Source organism: Vulpes lagopus, chromosome 4 (assembly GCF_018345385.1).
Source record: "Vulpes lagopus strain Blue_001 chromosome 4, ASM1834538v1, whole genome shotgun sequence".
Lineage (NCBI taxonomy): Eukaryota > Metazoa > Chordata > Mammalia > Carnivora > Canidae > Vulpes > Vulpes lagopus.
Window position 1 is genome coordinate 95787771 of NC_054827.1, and position 18578 is coordinate 95806348.

At 36.0% G+C, this 18578-nt stretch overlaps 1 protein-coding gene across 6 annotated transcripts in view; it reads right to left on the reverse strand.

Annotated features, from left to right (window-relative positions):
* Nucleotides 1–653: 653 nt before the first annotated feature.
* The window catches only part of LOC121489987, an 88679-nt gene continuing 70754 nt past the window's right edge, over nt 654–18578 (reverse strand). For 3 of the 6 annotated variants that reach the window (XM_041753491.1, XM_041753498.1, XM_041753497.1), the window contains exons 15-16: nt 5709–5841; nt 654–3965 (exon numbers count right to left, since the gene is read on the reverse strand). The gene's annotated coding sequence lies outside the window, so the exon portion shown is untranslated. The remainder of the gene's footprint in view (nt 3966–5708; nt 5842–18578) is intronic. The other 3 variants (XM_041753495.1, XM_041753493.1, XM_041753490.1) reach the window with 1 other exon arrangement.

Consider the following 18578-nt stretch of genomic DNA (forward strand, 5'->3'; position numbering starts at 1 on the left):
ACTCATTGAATTATACAGTTTAGATCTATGCATTTAAGTATGGAAATGTTAGCTGTGTAGGTATATATTTTAAAAAAGCTTCTCGATACTGATATGAATTGATCTGTTAGAAATAGTAAAATATTAATACATTACACAAATATAGAAAATAAAGTCACAGAATATTAGAAAAGTGCGTGTGTGTGTGTGTGTGTGTGTGTGTGTGTGTGTGTAGAAACAAAAATCTGTAACACTAGTTTTCTCCAGAAAGGGGAAATTAGGTAGTTTAAAGGAGAGAATTGAGGTGAATAACCTTTCACTGAATATCCCCTTGTAAATTTTGAGTTTTGTAACATATTATGATTTTTAAAAATGATTCTAGGGAAAAATAAGTTTTGTAATTCCTTTAAGGTGTTTGAAAATATCTTATAATTAACATTAAGTAAATCTTGCAACTGTGGATAATGGTGGAACCTGGTCTCCTGGTGTCTGTGTTTACCGTTCTTTACTTTTTATAGTCTGTATGTTTACACTGTGTTCATAATAAGAAGTTTTATAAAATTTACAACAAAATGAATCTTTCATTACCAAAAACAAATGAAAATAAGTGAATTATACATGTTTAATAATTTATTTTAAAAAACACAAGGACTACAGAAAAATATATAAATAAATTAGAATATTAAAAATAAAAAACATTATTAAGTTACAACAAAAAGCAAATTGAGGGAGAGGAAAAAGAGGAGATAATGCTGTTAAATATCCATGAATCAGACTTACTTCATTAAAAAAAAAGCAGAGCAGAAATAACCAAAGCCAGAATGAAAATGAATATCAACTGAAATAAGAAAACAATAGAACTGTAAAACTTCATGATACTGTGTTGAAAAATCTGCCTGGATTGTGATTTTCTAGAAGAAAAGTTAAATTTAAGATGCAAAACAAAAAGCAAGGAATCACCATAGAAAATAGTGAGAACATTTTCTAGGTAGCCTCAGTTCTACTCCAAACAACCAAAAACAAAGGAGAGTTCAGGTGATTTAATTGATGTGTTCACTTAACCATTCATAATAATACTAAAGTTTTTCAACCCATTCTATAGCATAGAGTAAAAGGAAAATCCTCCAAATTAATTTAACACAACCAGAGCACCTGAGATCAAAATATGACAAAGAACAGAAAACTACAGATCAACTTCACTTAATAGTATACTTGCCAAAAATCCAAATCAAGATACTCATAATTTAGTAGTAAATTCATAGCGATTTTTTTTAACAAATAGGGTTTGTTCACTCAAAGAATAAATAGAATTTCAGTAATATAATTATTTCACAATAATAAAATTTAATTGGAAGAATACTACAACTGGTTATGCAAAAGGATTTATTATATCTACCACCTGAATTTGATTAAAATTTCTTAGAAATATATATAAAGTGGGAGACTTACCTAACATGACACACAAAAATATCTCAAATTTAAAATTCACGTATTGCATTGATGATTGACACGACCTAAATCAAAATAACTTACCTATTGGTTCTAGGACCTGATACCACCCCTAGTAGAGTTCTAAACACAAGATAGAACTGCAAACAAATAAATACATTCAGTTTTCTCATCTAAGCTAAAACCTCTTCTATCATTGAAAACATCTTACTCATATAGGCAAATAACTCATTTATCAGACAAAAATTTGATATTCTAGACTCATATCAAGGACTTCATGTTAGTCTTTTGCCAACCTTAAACTACTGCATGACAAATTTTTCCATTCTTAATCAATTCTATGTTTTTTTGAAAATCCCACCTTAAATCACATCAGCCCAGACCCCAGGCTACTTTTGGAACACACTAAACATTGTCAAAGTGGTGTTTTCCCTTGCTGCGGTAAGTTTAACACACTTAGCTTTCTTGATTATAGTTTTTTTCTTGGAGTCTTTGGGAATAGGTCAGCAACAATGTACTGGTCAAACCCAAGAAACATTCCATCAAAAACTGATTAAATTAAGGATGGTTAATAGTTCCATGTTTAAGTGCTCTAAAAGTACCAGTTAGTGAACTTTATCAACCTAATTAAATCCAGATCATTTGGAAGAAGAGAATCAAAATCATCAGTATTTGCAAATGTTTTGGTATGTACTTTGACAATATCTGAAAAGTCATGAGAAAGAGTAAGGTGAGCACATATCTCCTAAAACAAAACTCAGATATAGAAAAAATTATCGAGTAAGAAAATAAACTGAAATAAAATTCCCCATCACAGTGAAAATATTAACAGTAACTAAAATTGTTCAATAAAAAGAAAGACATACCTTGTTCTTGAATAGGAAGACTTACATTATTAAAAATAAATTCTCCCCTAAATTAATTTATTAAAGTTGGTGAAATTGCAGTCTAAACTGTAATTTCTTCCAACGAGAACACACATGAGACAGGAGGCAGAAGAGACACACAGATCCACAGAACAAAAATGGTGCCAGTCACAGATGAGAATACAGCACATGTGCAAGATGGTATTACAGATAAATGGGCAATTATTGGCAAATAATCGCAAGTAATGGCAAATAACTTGGCAACTTTAAGATTTCAAATCAAAAAAATTTCTCATGATTTAAGAATTTGAATAAAATAAAGACAAAAGAATAAGAAGTTAACATAGGTGAACGGTTTTATGAAATCAGTATAAATATTTTTTCCAAAATGACATGAAACTCAGAAGCCAGAAAAGCAAACATGGTTATACTTGGACAAGTAACAATCATACACATTCTTATAACAAAAATGAAGTTTTAAAAGTGCATAAAAATATCTGTAAAGCTTGACAATCCAAAGCTTATTTCCCCAATAATAAATGGGCTTTTCAAAATCAGAAGACTACACCCCCACGCTCAAAATTGGACATAAAGAGGAAATTAAAGAATACAGATGGCTAATAAACATATGAAAAAATGATCAAACTCAAAAACAAAAAAAATACAATTTAAGACAATAGTTTGGGCTATCACATTTGCAAAAAATTTAAATATTTATAAAATCCATTATCAGTGAAGTCGTGGGAAATCTGGCAATCTTATTCATTGCCATTTGAGGATAAAGTTATTACCACATTTTAAGGAAATCTTGTAATAATTTGAAATGTGCATATCCTTAATCCCAGTATTTCAATTGTTAAGTAATTTATTATGATATAATAGACAAATGCAAAATTATTGATAGGGAGATTCATTGCACAGATTTTGTGCTAACAAATATCTATGGATGAGAAATACTTATAACATTTAACTATATTTCATCTACAAAACAGTCATGCAGTCATTCAACAAATGACACAGATGTGTATTACTTGAAATAGAAAAGGGTATCAAAAACTGTTATATAAAAGGCAATTTGAAGAATGTGTACAATATGGCCCCATTTCCAGAACACTCCAAAATAGTTTTTGTGTATATGTGTCTGTGTGTGCATCTATCCATTTAAAGAATGCACACAACTCTCTTAAGAGAAGAAAACTCGGGGATAGATTGGGAGAGAGGAGGGCATTTAATTTATATATTAGATATTTAAATATGCTTTGAATTTTTGAAAAAAAATGTTCAGTTTCTTTTTAAAATATCCTATTTAAAATTTTTACCATATGGCAAATAGAAAGTATAAATGTGTATTTATAGGAGCACTGAGTAATTCCACCATATTGAGCAATAATATTTTCTTGTGCAATAATATTTCCTCTACTGAGGCTCCTGGGATTGAGTCAAGTGGCAGCAAGGGAAACAGTCACCATGCCCAAATTAAAGTCTCATCGATGATATCCCAACATGAGCATTTCTCAGTTAAGCATTTCTTATCTGCAGGAGGTATCCACTGCAACACAGGAAAGAGAGGAGTCACCAAGCATAAAGGAGACTGTATCACTGTTTTGGTGAAGCTGGTGGTAGAAGTAAGCACCCTCAGAAACAAATCCACCTCACATTCGTGGTCATCACCTGTAATTATACAAAGAGTAAAATTGGCAAAGATGAGTGACACATTTTCTAAGGAGTCCACTGGAGGCTATGAGATTCTTATTTACTCTATTTCTACATGTGCTGTGTACGAATCTACCCAGAGAACATAAAGAAAGCCACGTTTTCAGCTGCTGCATTAACACTGTAGCCAGAAAAATGACCTTAAATCTTCCTAAATCAAACATAAATGCTACTTTCTCTTCTTTGCTAGGCCAAAAAAGTAAAAGACACCTCCAGCTATTTCAGATTATTATCTCTTTCCCCTCTGTATTGGCTCTGTAAGTTCTAAATCACTCATTCATTTGATCAATTATTTCAGACAAAACTAGTTTTCTTCCCTCCAGTCTAGTTATTGAGAAGCACTGAATCTCATGCATACAACATTAACACAATCAATCCAGCAAAGTAGGAGCCTAGTTTATTAGATAAGAAAAGTTAAGGAACTCTTTCATATTCACCATAAATACACTGAAATATAGAAAATCTATGAAAGTATAGAAGAAAAGCTCTATTTCCTTTTTGAAAAATTATTTATTTATTTGAGAGAGAAAGAGAGAGAATGGGTGGAGGGGCAGAGAAAGAGGAATAGAGTTTTAAGCAAACTCTGTACTGAGTGCAGAGCCTGATGCAGGGCTTAGTCTCAGAACCCTGAGATTACAACCTGAGCGAAAAACCAAGAGTTGACTGCACCACCCAGGTGCCCTGAGAGGCTGTATCTCTTATCTCACGATGCATTCTGGCCCTTGAAGTCAATTGGAATGTAGCCAAAAGTCACCAATCTTTAGAAAACTAACATCTGATTTTCTACCCAGATATGGTTGCTCCTAGAAAGCAAGGACTATTCTGACAAAACCTTACTGTCAGAGCATGGCTCTTGGACCACAGTCTCCTTGTCTGAAGAGTCTTATTTCATATATTTTCTGGTATCATTTACTCCCAGGAGTTCCCAAGAAGTAATCTTCTGATGGGGAAAAATGATAAATGCCACTTCGAGTGAAAAAGGTCAATTGACTGGAGGCTAGGATGTTATTCTTTGGTACTCTTTCACACTGATTTCATTTGGATGCTGCTTCTTACTCTCACACGGCTCTGAAACTACAGCTAGCTATACCTTAGCTCTATACATTTCAACATTAGCACATTGTATCAGAGCCTTCCTTTCCTGTGCATTTCCAAAACTGACTGGATTTCCTGAATCCCACTGAAAATTATGTCTCTTTCCCCATCATTTGTCATTTTTTACCTGGCCAGGTTATTTACAAAATCACTTAAATATCTATATACTTATAGATATCTACATATATATCTATTCTCAATGAAAGTTAATTATTGAGAACCTATTCTATTCCTGGCAATCCATAGGTACTTGTACAACAAGAGTAAACTAAAAATGTCAGGCCATAAGAAACTAGAAGCCCATTTGATTAATCAAACAGAGAAATAAAGGCCTGAGAAGCAACTTAGTAAGTGGTCTTATAGAAGTTGATAGAGTTTTAGGAGTGGTTGTTGAGAAAGTCCCCCATTTAGGAAGACCTGTTATGACCCACATATATAACTCCCAATTACTGTGCCCACTATTATCTGGATCTTGGATGAGTTTTTAGTGATATTTAGCTACAATCAAATGTCACCAAACTTAAGAAGAGCAAAATCTGTCAACTCCTATCTATCTTGGGCTTTTTCCCCAGTAAATATGCAGTTCCCCTGAAAATATAGTCATACCTGTAAGGATGTCCAAAAGACTACAGGTAGAAATGGAGAACCATTGATTCAAAATTAAGTGGTCATCTCACTTTCTGGAGATGGCATTCAAGAAAGGCAAAGACATAGACAGTTTTTCTTCCTTTCTCGAAGGCTGGAAGGGGGAAAAAAAGAGGAAAAATAACATTTTGAGAAAAAATATGCAGATATAAATATAAATGTACCTATTACATGTGCATGTAATTGAATTTAACAATAAAACATTCACAAATTGTCGGTATCATGCAATACAGATTAGAAAGGGTACATATTGTTAAGTCCTGGTTATGTCACATGAACAACTTTCAGATGTGCACTGCTCTCCCTTCTCCTGAGACCCAACAGACTCAAAAAGTGGCTGGCTAGTAATTATTTTAGAAAGGTAAAATATTGGGATCCCTGGGTGGCGCAGCGGTTTGGTGCCTGCCTTTGGCCCAGGGCGCGATCCTGGGGACCCGGGATCGAATCCCATGTCAGGCTCCCAGTACATGGAGCCTACTTCTCCCTCTGCCTGTGTCTCTGCCTCTCTCTCTCTCTGTGTGTGACTATCATAAATAAAAATAAAAATTAAAAAAAAGAAAGGTAAAATATTCTTATTCTATTAAGAATAAATGTTATAAAACATTTTTTTGCTATTATATGTGACCAATAAAAACATGGTTTCTATGAGTGAAAATATCAGTGAGGGTGACAAAACATGAGAGACACCTAACTCTGGGAAATGAACAAGGGGTAGTAGAAAGGGATGTGGGCAAAGGTTTGGGGTGACTGGGTGATGGGCACTGAGCGGGGCACTTGATGGGATGAGCACTGGGTGTTATGCTATATGTTGGCAAATTGAACTCCAATAAATTTTTTTTAAAGAGAAAAAAAAAACATGGTTTCTCTATTACTATCTGCTGAAGTTCAAGTGAAGCTCCCAACAATTCCACTTGCAAAATAAAATTGTTTCTAGCTTATATTTATCAATTTTCATAAGATTATCTTCATTTATAATATCTAAATATTTGGAAATATTGGACTAAACTAAATTATTCTTTTATAACAACAGTATAATATTTATCCCAAAGAAATAATATAGTGAAAGGGTACATTCCTGTATAATAATCATGAGTCCTAACCATTCTTCATTTAAAAGAATTCATAAATACAATATTTTTATCTATGATTTTGAAGAAAGCATATACTGTAAATCATCAGTTTTATAGAACTTCAGTATAGCAACAAAGTGTAGAACTGATAAAATGAAAAATACATTTGATTACTCTATTGAGAGTATCCTCAAAACTGTACAGAACAATGGCTTACATATTATTCACTGATCTCAAATGAGCTGATTACTCAGTGAAAAATAAAGAACTGTATATTAAAACAATGTCCTAACAATGTCTTTCTGAAGTCATCTGCAGAACATCATATAAATAAATCAAATATGTTTAGGTTTTCTTTTTTTATCATGTCAACCTTTAAAATATCTTTAATAATACTGGATTTATGCAAAGGCATAAAATGTTAACCTTTACATTAAAGAAAAACCGAGCAAAACCCATAATTGTTAAAACATGAAATTGTCCTCTGAATATAAACATATTGATACAATACCATTGTCTTTTTTTAAATTTCATTTCCTGTTTGCTGACAAATTTAGAAATATTTATTAGCTTATAATTCTATTTTCAAACATATTTCTCCCCAAATAATCTTACCTAAGATTTCAACAATAGATATTTTAAAGACATTATTTTTATAAGATCTATATATTTCATAACACATTGGCAGTATATGCTAGTAGCTCTAGATAATTTTTTCTAGTAGAACTTTGGCTCCTTCTGAACAAAAGTTTATAAATCTCAGGGCCAGGATAATGGTATATCATTGTGCATACATAACTCTTTGGTCTTAAGAGTAAATTTGGTTCTGAAAATTGCTGTTGGCAAATAGACAAATGTGGACCTCATTGTTTTCTGAAAGTCCCAATGAAAGACAAGCAGGCTTTCCCTTCAAAGGAACAACACTGACATAGTTTTTCAGAAAATATTTAAGATCTAGATTAGGATAATGTATCCTGGAAGAGAAAGATATTAAATGAGTCTAAATGGGAAAAGAAACACAATCTTCTAAAATAACTGTCTCTGCAAGACCTGCTACTACTGAGGAAATCCTGACAAACTGTAGCAAATATTTTGGCTTCCATCACATCTGATTTTTACACAGCTAAATAGCAGAACTAGATTGATTTCTTTAGACTTGAATTATAGTGTTTCTCAACCTTTTATTATTATTATCACCTGCATGGATATCCTTTTTTAGACATTTCCCCCTACTTTTCACAACCCCAATTTTTAATACCACAGATATTCTCTATATGTGCTTATGTATAGTGGGCCATGAACCACTGTAATATTTAAGATTTCTTTTGCTCCCAAGAACTAAGTTTTACCTCAGAAGTATGATATCGACTATGTTGAGAATCATGGTGTACCATAACCCAGAAAAATAACTAAATAGTTAGGGAAGACATAGAGTCTTCCAGCTTGTCCTGAAATGTGTTTCCCATTCTCTTCTAATACTCATATTCAACAGGACAGACCATTGAAAGCTCAGATGTATTCTCTCAATCACATATATTACTTTGGTCCAATATCATCTTCATGTCTGAAGATGGAAAACATGGGAGGACTCACCATAATATTAACATATATGTCTGATGTTGAGATTACAAAAGTTCCCCTAAAATAGATAAAATTATTGACTAGTTAAAAGAAACATTGTCTAGAAACATAGATAAGTTTGAATGGGTGATATTGTAATGTCAAGGGACCTCCTGGAAGCTTCATGGAGATAAGCACTGATGCCAGTGGAAATCTAAATATCAGTGACGTGTTGCTGACTTTTAAGTGCAATTACAACCTTGGATTCCTCCATATCCATTTCCTCTCAAGAAAGCACGAGACAGATATTTCTGATAGAATCTACAGAATTAGTAGTGCTGCCCCTCTTTCATTCCTAGCTTTAGTGATTTATGTCTTCTTTGTTTCTTGTTCAGTCTAACTAAAGGCTTGTCAGTTTCATTAATCTTTGTAGACATCTAACTTTTGGTCTCATGGGTTTTCTTCATAGTTATCTTAGGTTTTAAAATTTTTTTTTTAAATTTTTATTTATTTATGATAGTCACAGAGAGAGAGAGAGAGAGGCAGAGACATAGGCAGAGGGAGAAGCAGGCTCCATGCACCGGGAGCCCGACGTGGGACTCGATCCCGGGTCTCCAGGATCGCGCCCTGGGCCAAAGGCAAGCGCCAAACCACTGCGCCACCCAGGGATCCCGTTATCTGAGGTTTTATTTTTATTTCATTGATTTTTGTGTAAATCTTTATTATTTACTCCCTTACATTTGATTTTATAGTTGAGAGTTGAGTCTTTTTCTTGTCTCTTTGGTAGAAGTTTAGGCTATCTATCTGATATATTTACTCTTTTCTCATAGTCATTTAAAACTATAAATCTTGGTGTAGCAGAGTGATTCAAACAGTTAAGTGTTGGGCACTTCATTCTGGTTCAGGTTATGATCTTAGGGTCATGAGAAGAAGCCCTGTGTTGGGCTCTGCACTCAATGCAAACTCTGCTTGCAATTCTCTGTCTCCCTCTCTCAAAGAAATAAATAAAAATCTTTTTAAAGAAACTATAAATATCCCTCTAAGCATATCTTTATAAATATCCCATTCAGCTCTAAATGAATTTCTGTTGTGATTTTTCTTTGACCCACAAGTTCTTCTAAGTATGTTAATTTCCAAATTACTTGATCTCCCAGATTTCTTTGTTTTGATCTCTATTATAATTCCCCTACTCTCATAGACCAAACTATATGATTTTAATCTTTTTAAGTTCATTGGGAACAGTTTTATGACTTAGCACATGATCTACATTGGAGAATTCTCCAGATGTGAAATGTCTACTTATCCTTTTAACCATGCATGTTTTTGCTTTACATTATTTGAGGCACAATATAATACACATGTTATAGTGTGCATATATATGTGTACATATACATACACATATGTATATCATATAAATAACAGATTAAGCTATTATTATATAATATCCTTTTTCATTTCTAATAATATTTTACCTTATAGTTTACTTTCTCTATCAGAATAGTCAGTCCAGTTCTCTTCTGGGTATTCTAAGCATCATATAGCTTTACCCACCATTTTACTTTCAAAATATTTGTATATTCTGCTCTAAATTGTCTCTTTCAAACTATTTGTATCTTTTGCTCTAAATCGTCTCTTTCATAAATAATCTATAGATGTTTAATATTTAATGGAATCTCCCAATATCTGTCTTTTAAAATTAATATAATGGTCATATGGTTGGATTTATGTCTGTTTTTCTGTTTTCTAGATGTCTTACCCCTAGATCTTGGCCCCTCTATTCATTCTTAGCTGTTTTCTTTTGTATTAAATGCGTATTTTGCTACTATATATATTATTTAAGTTCTCTAGTGATTATTTTAAGATATAGATATAGATATATACTTAAATAGACTCCATGCCCAGCATCAAGCCCAATGTGTGGCTTGAACTTACGACCCTGAGCTGAAATCAAGAGTCCAATGACTAACTGACTGAGCCACTTACGTGCCCTTTTTTGATAATTTTGTGTTATTACTTATTACTTATCCTATGGTTTACAAAATAGAACTTAAATGATCATAATTTATTTCAGGTTAACATTAACTCAGGTTAACACTAACAGCCTTTATATCTTCAACTCAGTTTTAAAGAAGTGCTTCTGACAGTTATATTTCCCATATTCTCAAACAGATGAGTTATTGATGTCATCATCGACCCAGGCATGCTTATAAGTGACTGACAGCCTGAGATAGGTGATAGATACTAAACACTAAGGTTGCCACCCTTGGACACTATGATCATATTTTGAAATCAGAGAAACCAGCAAACACAGTCAATGGCTGGTTAGCATAGGCAGACTCTCACTGTCACTTGGAGCATTATAATTCCCTAAAACATCAACATTCTTCAGATAAAATGTTTACCTACTGTTTAATTTTCATATATTTGTTTTCACTTACTAGAGAAAAGAAAAGTAAAAATCCATAATCTGTTTGGATTTTGACCATCTTATAGCCCTCAAGAGACCAATCATCACTGAAAAGATTCCAATAGCTCAGACAAACATATAAATGGCTCATGTGTAGGCACAACCTTTTCTCAAATTTTCAGTACTCATGTGCTAATTCCCCAGGTCGCTTTCCTACAAGTGCATATAGTTAAGCACTCAAATAGATACAGTTTCACCCCCAAATTAGATATGTATAGACCATAGTACAATTTAATTCCTCTAATGCACGCAGTGACCTATTCTTCCTTTTTTTTCATTTACAAATATTTAAATTTTAGTTAGTTAACATATAGTTTATTACTATTTTCAGGAACACAACAAATGCCCTCCTTAATACTAATTAACCATTTAGCCCACTCCATCAACCCTCAGCTTGTTCTGTAAAAATAAAGAGTCTCTTAAGGTAGAGGGAATATGGCAGAGGAGTAGAGGACACTTGTTTCATTTGGTCTCTTGAATTCAGATAGATATCTGTCAGATCATTCTGAATACCTGTGAATTCAACCTGAGATCTAAGAAGTAAATTACTGCAAGTCTACAAATAGAAAAGTGACCACATTTTGCAAGGTAGGAAGTGTGCAGAAGTGAATCTGAGGGGAAATATCAGAAGATAAACTGCACGGCGGGGGGGGGGGAACCTATGCAAGCCAGACACTGGAAAGTAATATATCAGCAGAGTGTAAAATCAGAACTTTTAGAAGTCTGCTCTGGTAAGGGTGCCCTGCTGATAGGTGCACAGGTGGTGAAGTAGAGCAGAATCCTAGCTGGGGTAGTGTGTTCTTAGGATTCCTGGAGTCAAAGAAAGAATGGTAGTACCTGAATGCAAAAGAGTTCTCAGGCATTGGAGCAAAAAAGCCAGCTATGATCAGCGAGCCTAGGAGTGAGCTCTCAGGTCAGTGTTGCCACAGACTGTGAACCACAGCATGATTGGGTGGCTGCTCTGTAAGCAGAGGCCCAACAAGCAGCAGGACACTGGTAAGACCCTCCTCATTACTCCAGAAGGAGCCACACAGGTGCACACATGATCTGGTGATGGCTCCAAGATCCCAGAACAGGTACCCAGCAAGCAAGAGAACTAGGGTGAGACCCCCACTCCTTCCCATGGGAGGATCATTGTGGTTGTGAACTGCAGGAGTCTGCAGAGTTTGGTGCACAGAAAAGTGATTGATTGTTTTGCCTGAGGGTGCACTGAAGAGTGGGGCTAGAGATCAGGGCACCGCCATTTTTAGAGATATCTTTCTTCATCCTCTAAAGTGGCCCAGGAAACCTTCAGGGGACAAAAGCCCCATAGAGTAACATGAAGCAGCTTACACTGAGCCCAGCCCACTGGCAAGAGGCAGTGTGACCCCACCCAGGCAAAGACACCTGAGAATCAGTGCAACAGGCCCTTCCCCTAGAAGACCAGTAGAAACATCAGGCTAATACCAAGTTTACAGATCATATGTAACAAAAACTCCAGCACTAGGGGAAAATAGTATAAAGAATTCAAGTGTTTTTTCTCATGATACTTTAGTCTTTTAATTTTTTTCCTTTTCAACTAGTTTCTTATTTTATCAACACTTTTTAAAGTCTTTTTAAAATTTTCATTTTTACATTTACATTTTATAGATATATACTTCAGTTTTGGTTTCCTTTCAGTGTATTTAATTTTATTTTAGTATATATATTTTTTCTTTCTTTACAATATTTTAATTTAGTGTCTTCTAACACAGAAACCAAAATACACCTAGGACCAAGAGGATCACTCTGTTTTGTCCACCTAGGAGATTATATTCTCTTTATCCCTTTTTTTTTCTTTTTTGTGGGGGGGTTTCTGATCTCTACAGATTTGTCTAGTGTGTATTTTGCTGGGGTCATGGTTGATCTTTTTTATTTTGTTCTCTTGTTCATCTATTCTTCTCTGCACAAAATGACTAGAAGGAGAAATTCACAACAACAAAAAGAGCCAGAGGTAATACTCTCTGCCACAGATTTAATCTATATGAATGTAGGTAAGATGGTAGACCTATAATTCAGAATACTGATAAAGATAATAGCTGTGCTTGAAAAAAAGCATAGAAGATATTAGAGAATCCTTAAGTGCAGAAATAAAAAAACTAAAATCTAATCAGGCCAAAATTAAAATGCTATTACTGAGATGCAGTCTAAAATGGACACTCAAATAGTCAGGGAAATGAGGCAGAAAAGAGTCAGTGACTTGGAAGACAAGATGATGGAAAGTAAGGAAGTAGAGGAAAAGAGAGAAAAGCAACTACTGACCATGAGGGGAGCCTTTAGGAATTCAGCAACACCATAAAGTGAAACAATATTAGAATAATCGGGGTCCTGGAGGAAGAGGAAAGAGAGGGAAAGAAGGTGTATTTGAACAAATCATAGAAGAGGACTTCCCTAATCTGGGGAAGGAAATAGGCATTCAAGTCTAGGAGGCATAGAGAAGCCCCTAAAAATTAATACAAATAAATTAATACCCAGACATATAATAGTGAAGTCTGCAATTTACAGATACAAAGAGAAAATCCTGAAAGTAGCTCAAGACAAGAGATACATAACCTACAAGGGTCGAAACATTACACTGTCAGTAGACCTGTCCACAGGGACCTGACAGGCTAGAAAGTACTGGCATGATACATTCAGGGTGCTAAGTGAGAAAAACATGTAGAAAGGCTGTCATTCAAAATGGAAGGAGAAATAAAGAGCTTCCAGAACTGACAGAAACTAAAAGAATTTGTGATTAGTAAACCAGCCCTACAAGAAATATTAAAGGAGATCCTATAAGTGAAAAGAAAACAAAAGTAACATAGATCAGAAAGGAACAGAGACAATTTACAGAAACAATGATGGTACAGATAATACAGTGGCACTAAATTCATATATTTCAATAATTACTCTGAATGTAAATGGACTAAATGCTCCAATCAAAAGACATAGGGTATCAGATTGGGTAAAAAAAATCAAGACCCCCACCCATATGCTATCTATAAGAGATTCATATTAGACCCAAAGACACCTCCAGAATGAAAATGAGGAAGTAGAGAATCACTTATCATGCTAATAGACTCCAAAAGAAAGATGTCATAGCAATACTTGTATCAGACAAATTTGATTTTAAACTAAATCCTGCAGTAAGGGATGAAGAGGGACACTATATCATACTAAAAGGGTCTCTCCAACAAGAAGATCTAACAATTGTGAATATTTATGCTCCTAAAATGGGAGCAGATAATTATATGAACTGATTAATAACAAAATTAAAGAAACACATCAAAAATAATACAATAACAGTAGGGGACTTTACAAACACACCCACAGCAATGGACAGATCATCCAAGCAGAAGATCAATGAGGAAAAAACGGACCCAAGGACCAGATGGATTTCACAGTTATATACAGAGAATTCCATCCGAAAGCAACAGAATACACATTCTTCTCAAGTGCATATGGAACATGCCCCAAACATACTGAGCCACAAATCAGGTCTCAACCAGTACCAAAAGATTGTGATAATAACCTGCATATTTTCAAACCACAATGTATATAAAATCAATGTGCAGAATTCAGTTGCATTTCTATACGAGAGTGAAGAAATAGAAATTAATAAATTAAACCCATTTAAAATAGAACAAAAAACCATGAGATACCTAGGAATCTATCTAACCAAAGAGGTAAAGGAAATGTACTCTAAAAACTACAGAACACTTATGAAAGAAATTGAGGAAGATAAAGAGATGGAAAGACATTTTATGCTCATGAATTGAAAGAACAAATACTGTGAAATGTCTATGATACCCAGAGCAATCTATGCGTTCAGTGCAATCCCCATCAACATTTTACACTGAGCTGAAACAAAAAAAAATCCTAAAATTTATATGGAACTACAGAAAGACTGAATAGAAAAGCAATCTTGAAAAAGAAAATCAAAGCTGGAGGCATCACAATTCCAGACTTAAGCTATATTACAAAGCTGTAGTCACCAGATATATGGTACAGGAGAGAGAAGATGGCAGAGGAGTAGGGGTCCTCAACTCACCTGGCCCCACCAACTTACCTAGATTACTTTCAAACCATCCTGAAAACCTACAAATTCCACCTGAGATTTAAAGAGAGAAGGGCTTTTCTTCTAACAAGGTAAGAAGGTGGAAAAGAATTTTTAAAAATCAAGTGAGGGAGGAGCCCTGCAAGGAGCTGGGCTCAAGCCTTGAGGTGAAAGCCTCCAGGACAGGAAAGCCCAAATCCAGAGAAGCAGAATTTTAAAAAATCTGACCCAGATTCTTCCCGGACAGAAAGGCACTTAACAGGTAAATCAAGCAGAATCCCAGGAGGGGCAGTGGAGCCTCCAGTCTCCCAGAGTCACTAATAGAGGAAGTGTGCCCCGAGGTAAAGCACACCATGGACTGTGGGCTGATCTCAGTAAAGAGATGGAGCGGGCATCCAGTGGACATCCGGAGAAGCCCGTCAGTCAGGTGAGGGCTTCAGGCAGAGGGAGCTGTGCCTTGCTGCCTTCGGGAGCCACATGCCCCAGGAGTGCAATTCCAGCAGCACAGGCCCCAGATCCCAGGGGAGTGAGTGGACACAGCCGGCATCCTACAGTCCTCCTGGGATAGGCAGAGGAGGGGAGGGCACAGGACAGTGAGGAATCTCCTGGCGCCACGTGCCCTCAAGCTGTGCAGGTCAGCACCCCCCTCCACGGGAGCATCTAGGCAGTGCTACTGGGAGACTATGGTAGTTACTGCTGGGAGCTGACTCCAGGGCTGGAGAACCAGCCACCGCCAGTACTATTCTTCCTCCTCCTGTCACTCTGTGCCTGGGAGGGGCAGGGCCACCAGGGAACAGAGGCCTCACTGGGTGAACAGTTCCCACTGAGCCCGGCATGCGGCAGGGGATGGGGCATCTCCCCCAGGTACACACACCTAAGAATCAGCATAGCAGGCCCCTCCCCCAGAAGACCAGCTGGAAGGACAGGGGAAAAGTAAGTTCTTGAAAAGCAGCACTGGAAAGCAACAGGGGAATTTGAGGGATTTACAGTAAATAGAACCAGAGGGTACCCCTCCTATTTTTTTCTTCCTTTTTCCAATACAACTCGTTTTTATATCAGACTACAAATATCCATTTTTTTTCTCTTTTCCCACCTTAACTACAATATTTTACCACCTTTTTATTTTTAAGATTCTTCTTATTGGCTTTCATTATTTCTACAATTAGAGGTCCTAGATATATTTTCCAATTCTAGATTCCCTTCAACATATTCAACTTAATTTTGGGAGATATACAAGATACGGGTTTTGTTGTTTTGTGTTTTTTGTTTTGTCTGCCTCATTTTGGTCTATTACGGAAGAAGTTAATACCTTCTATTTTTTTTAAATTAATTTTTATTGGTGTTCAATTTAACAAAATACAGAAAAACACCCAGTGCTCATGCCGTCAAGTGTCCACCTCAGTGCCCGTCACCCATTCCCCTCCAACACCCGCCCTCCTCCCCTTCCGCCACCACTAGTTCGTTTCCCAGACTTAGGAGTCTTTATGTTCTGTCTCCCTTCCTGATATTTCCAAACATTTCTTTTCCCTTCCTTTATATTCCCTTTCACTATTATTTATATTCCCCAAATGAATGAGAACATACACTGTTTGTCCTTCTCCGATTGACTTACTTCACTCAGCATAATACCCTCCAGTTCCATCCATGTTGAAGCAAATGGTGGGTATTTGTCATTTCTAATTGCTGAGTAATATTTCATTGTATACATAAACCACATCTGCTTTATCCATTCATCTTTCGATGGACACCGAGGCTCCTTCCACAGTTTGGCTATTGTGGCCATTGCTGCTAGAAACATCGGGGTGCAGGTGTCCCGACGTTTCATTGCATCTGAATCTTTGGGGTAAATCCCCAACAGTGCAATTGCTGGGTGGTAGGGCAGGTCTATTTTTAACTCTCTGAGGAACCTCAACACAGTTTTCCAGAGTGGCTGCACCAGTTCACATTCCCACCAACAGTGTAAGAGGGTTCCCTTTTCTCTGCATCCTCTCCAACATTTGTTGTTTCCTGCCTTGTTAATTTTCCCCATTCTCACTGGTGTGAGGTGGTATCTCATTGTGGTTTTGATTTGTATTTCCTTGATGGCAAGTGATGCAGAGCATTTTCTCATGTGCATGTTGGCCATGTCCATGTCTTCCTCTGTGAGATTTCTCTTCATGTCTTTTGCCCATTTCATGATTGGATTGTTTGTTTCTTTGGTGTTGAGTTTAATAAGTTCTTTATAGATTTTGGAAACTAGCCCTTTATCTGATATGTCATTTGCAAATATCTTCTCCCATTCTGTAGGTTGTCTTTTGGTTTTGTTGACTGTATCCTTTGCTGTGCAAAAGCTTCTTATCTTGATGAAGTCCCAATAGTTCATTTTTGCCTTTGTTTCTTTAGCCTTTGTGGATGTATCTTGCAAGAAGTTACTGTGGCCAAGTTCAAAAAGGGTGTTGCCTGTCTTCTCTTCTATGATTTTGATGGACTTTTGTCTCACATTTAGATCTCTCATCCATTTTGAGTTTATCTTTGTGTATGGTGAAAGAGAGTGGTCCAGTTTCATTCTTCTGCATGTGGATGTCCAATTTTCCCAAAACCATTTATTGAAGAGACTGTCTTTCTTCCAAAGGATAGTCTTTCCTCCTTTATGGAATATTAGATGACCATACATTTCAGGGTCCACTTCTGGGTTCTCTATTCTGTTCCATTGATCTATGTGTCTGTTTTTGTGCCAGTACCACACTGTCTTGATGACCACAGCTTTGTAGTACAACCTGAAATCTGGCATTGTGATGCCCCCAGCTATGGTTTTCTTTTTTAAATTTCCCTGGCTATTCGGGGTCTTTTCTGATTCCACACAAATCTTAAAATAATTTGTTCTAACTCTCTGAAGAAAGTCCATGGTATTTTGATAGGGATTGCATTAAACATGTAAATTGCCCTGGGTAACATTGACATTTTAACAATATTAATTCTGCCAATCCATGAGCATGGAATATTTTTCCATCTCTTTGTGTCTTCCTCAATTTCTTTCAGAAGTGTTCTATAGTTCTTAGGGTATAGATCTTTTACCTCTTTGGTTAGGTTTATTCCTAGGTACTTATGCTTTTGGGTGCAATTGTAAATGGGATTGACTCCTTAATTTCTCTTTCTTCAGTCTCATTGTTAGTGTATAGAAATGCCATTGATTTCTGGGCATTGATTTTATATCCTGCCATGCTACCAACTTGCTGTATGAGTTCTAGCAATCTTGGGGTGGAGGCGTTTGGGTTTTCTATGTAGAGTATCATGTCATCGGCGAAGAGGGAGAGTTTGACTTCTTCTTTGCCAATTTGAATGCCTTTAATGTCTTTTTGTTGTCTGATTGCTGAGGCGAGGACTTCCAGAACTATGTTGAACAGCAGTGGTGAGAGTGGACATCCCTGTCTTGTTCCTGATCTTAGGGGAAAGGCTCCCAGTGCTTCCCCATTGAGAATGATATTTGCTGTGGGCTTTTTGTAGATGGCTTTTAAGATGTCAAGGAAAGTTCCCTCTATCCCAACACTCTGAAGGGTTTTGATCAGGAATGGATGCTGTATTTTGTCAAATGCTTTCTCTGCATCTAATGAGAGTATCATATGGTTCTTGGTTTTTCTCTTGCTGATATGATGAATCACACTGATGGTTTTATGAGTGTGGAACCAGCCTTGTGTCCCAGG